The following is a 4,092-nucleotide window of genomic DNA, read 5'->3' on the forward strand; positions in this document are numbered from 1 at the left end:
GTATGGGGACAAACGCAGAGTAAATTCTAGAATCATTTCCCTAATGAAAGCCAGAAAGTGTTTGACCAAGGGGTGTACATCATATTTAGCATTCGTGATCGATGCTAAGAAGGAAAAGAAGGTGATGCAGAGTATACCAATGGTATGTGATTATCCGGAAGTATTTCCCGAAGATCTTCCTGGATTACCGCCTGATCGACAAGTGGAGTTCCGTATTGACTTGTTACCAGGAACCACGCCAATAGCAAAAGCACCATATTGATTAGCACCGACGGAGATGAAGGAGCTGATGATGCAAATTCAGGAGTTATTGGACAAAGGTTTCATTAGACCTAGTTCATCACCCTAGGGAGCTCCGATGTTATTCGTGAAGAAGAAAGATGGAAGTATGAGAATGTGCATTGATTACAGAGAGCTGAACAAGGCAACAATAAAGAATAGATATCTGTTGCCAAGGGTTGATGACCTGTTTGATCAATTGCAAGGTTCGAGCTATTTCTCGAAGATCGATCTAAGGTCAGGATATTATCAGCTGAACGTAAGAGAGTAAGATATAGAGAAGACTGCATTCAGAACACGATATAGACACTACGAGTTTTTGGTTATGTCGTTTGGACTAACCAATGCTCCGGCAGCATTCATGGATTTGATGAATAGGGTTTGTAATCCGTTCCTTGACAAATCCGTGATAGTGTTCATAGATGACATTATGATTTACTCGAAAAGCCAAGAGGAGCATGGCAGACACTTGTGAGAAGTGTTGGAAGTCTTGAAGAAGGAGAAGTTGTATGCGAAGTTCTCCAAATGTGATTTTTGGATTCGATAAGTCCAATTCTTGGGTCACGTGGTCAACCAAGAAGGGATAATGGTTGATCCAGCAAAGATTGAAGCTGTGATGAAGTGGGAACATCCGAAAAGTCCCATAGAGATCCGAAGCTTTTTAGGATTAGCCGGATATTACCGAAGGTTTATCCAAGGCTTTTCTTCAATTGCTACTCCATTAACAGCTTTGACCCACAAAGGAGCTACTTATGCTTGGAGTGATAAGCATAAAGAAGCATTCGAGAAGCTAAAGAAGAAGCTATGCGAGGCACCGATACTTTCTTTACCCGATGGAGTTGAAGACTTCACTGTTTATAGCGATGCATCTAGGGTTGGATTGGGTTGTGTTTTGACCCAAAGAGAAAAGGTGATAGCATATGCGTCTCGACAATTGAAGGAGCATGAAAAGAATTACCTGACTCATGATTTGGAGTTGGCAGCGGTAGTTTTTTCTTTGAAAATATGGAGGCATTACCTCTATGGCACGAAGTGTAAATTTTTCACTGATCATAAGAGTCTCCAATATCTCTTTAATCAGAAAGAGTTAAATATGAGGCAACGACGCTGGCTAGAGTTACTCAAGGACTATGACTGTGAGATACTTTACCATCCTGGTAAAGCTAATGTTGTTGCTGATGCACTCAGTTGGAAAGTCAATCTTGAAAGGAAGAGGCCAAGAGCGTTGAGAATAGAAGTTGTCTCAACAATTGTGGAGAGTATAAAGAAAGCTCAAGAAGAAGCTTTAGAGAAGAATGACCGAAAGGCGGAACGTTTGGGTAAAACGTTAGTGTTCGGTATAAACAGTCACGAACTAAAGGTGTTCCAAGATCGGATTTGGGTACCTAAGTCCGGAGGGATAAGAGATCTTCTGATGGAAGAAGCTCACAAGACCATGTACTCAATTCATCCTGGTAGCACTAAAATGTATAGGGACCTGAAACCCTACTACTGGTGGCCAACGATGAAGCTTGATGTTGCAAAGTATGTGGCCGAGTGTGTGACTTGTGCGAGAGTCAAGACACAACATCAGAAACCATTTGGGAGTTTAGAGCCTTTACATGTGCCTATGGGTAAATGGGAAGACATTGCTATGGATTTTGTCACTAAACTAACCCGAACAAAGAATGGTCACGACATGATTTGGGTGGTCGTTGATCGATTCACTAAGAGTGCGCATTTCATAGCAGCCAAGGAGAAATGGTCTATGGATAAGCTTGCGAATTCGTATGTGAAGGAACTTGTGAGGCTTCACGGTGTTCCGTTAAAGATTGTATCGGATCATGATAGCCGTTTCACCTCAAGGTTTTGGAAAAGTCTACAAGAGGAAATGGGTACCAAGTTGTGTTTAAGTACAACTTACCATCCGCGGACTGATGGTCAGAGCGAACGAACGATACAAACACTTCAAGATATGCTGAGAGCATGTACCCTGGAATTCCTAGGTAATTGGGATGAACATTTATCTTTGGTAGAATTTTCCTACAATAATAGTTTCCACTCGAGCATAAAGATGGCGCCTTATCAAGCTTTGTACAGACAGAAGTGTCGTACGCCATCTTGTTGGCTTGAGGCTGGGGAAAAGCGATTTATGGGTCCCGAGATGGTCCATCAAACCGCTGAAAAGTTGAAAATAATTAGAGAAAGAATGTTAGCAGCTCAAGATCGTCAAAAGAGCTATGCTAACAAGAAGCGAAGGCCAATGACCTTCGAAGTTGGAGATTCAGTTTTGCTTAAAGTCTCGCCGTAGAAGGGATTTATAAGATTTGGTAAAAGGGGAAAGTTGAGTCCAAGGTTTATTGGACCGTTTAAAGTTCTTCAGAAGGTTGGGAACCAAGCTTACAAGCTCAAATTACCCGAAGAACTGAATGGAATTCACAACACTTTTCATGTGTGTTATTTGAGGAAGTTCACGGGAGAAGTTCCTGATATAATTCCTATTTCTGAATTGAGAATTGATGAAAACAAGAGGTTAATTGAAGAACTAGAGGCAATCGTTGACCGAAAGACTAAGAAGTTGCGACGAAGGATGGTCGAATTAGTGCTTGTCCGTTGAAAACATTCGAATGGGCCAAATCTCACTTGGGAAACGGAGAGTGACATGTTGAGTCGCTATCTGCATTTGTTTGTTGATGTGTGATTCCGGGGATGAAATCATCCTAAGGGGGAGAGAATTGTAATGCTCGCGTTTCCAGGCTAGGCATTATCATTGATGTAATAGTCTAGGTTAACCCTTGTAACTCATTTTGGAGTATTAATGATGAAATATTTGAGTATTATGTGAATTATGTGAATTCTGTGTTTATTTTCTTAATTATTATAATTTAATGAATTAAGAATAAAATAAGCGTCAAAATTAAAGTATGAGATAAGCCCGATATCTTTGCATAAAGATGTAGTGGTCGAAACAAGGATTTCGAAGATATAAAGAATGCCGAAATCCGAGTTATAACGAAGAAGTTATGACATGTCGAAGTTTCGCAACAGAACCGACAACGCTGAATGATGTAAAAAGTGAAATTTACGTTAGAGCAATATTTAGCCTTAGTGATCTAAACAAAAGTCGTAGAGTTCATTAAACCGAGAGCGTGCATAAAAAGAACGCCCAAATCTGACTTCGTATGAGGAAGTTATGATTTTTCGAAGTTTCGACTTAGCAGTATGCAGCTCGAATACTCGATTTGAGACCGAGTGGTTTTTAGCCGAAACAATCTATGAGAATTGAAGATCACATTAATTGTAGTAAAACAATAAAAAGATAGGCAAAAACGGACGTCGGATGAAGAAGTTATGATTTTATAATGGAGTTTTCCTGTCTCGGCCTACTAAAAATAAATAATAAAAATAAATTCAAAATTAGCCGACGGAGTCCAAACGAAAGTTGTAGATCGTAGTCTCACCTACGCAGGGATATAAAGAATGTCGAAAACGGAGTTCGTATGTGGAAGATATGAATTTTTGAAGTTTATTAAATATTTTCGATATTTAATTTAAATATATATATTAACCGATATTATCCTTGGGGGAGTCAGCGACCTTATCGTCGTTACGCCCAGTGTAATTTCAGATTACGCCCAGCGTAATTTGAAGTTCTAGGCCCTATAAAAGGAGGTCGAGGGCAACCGAGTTGTTTGCTCATTTCTTCTCTTTTTCTCACGTTTTTGCATCGTTTTTCGTGCAAGAATTATCCCGAAGCCCCGGTATCATTCCCGAGCCCCGAAGCAAGTCCCGAGGTCCCGAAGATCCCGAGAAGTAAGATTCCCGAGCCGAAGC

The sequence above is a fragment of the Lactuca sativa genome, chromosome 4 (genome assembly GCF_002870075.4).
Source record: "Lactuca sativa cultivar Salinas chromosome 4, Lsat_Salinas_v11, whole genome shotgun sequence".
NCBI classification, from domain to species: Eukaryota; Viridiplantae; Streptophyta; class Magnoliopsida; order Asterales; family Asteraceae; genus Lactuca; species Lactuca sativa.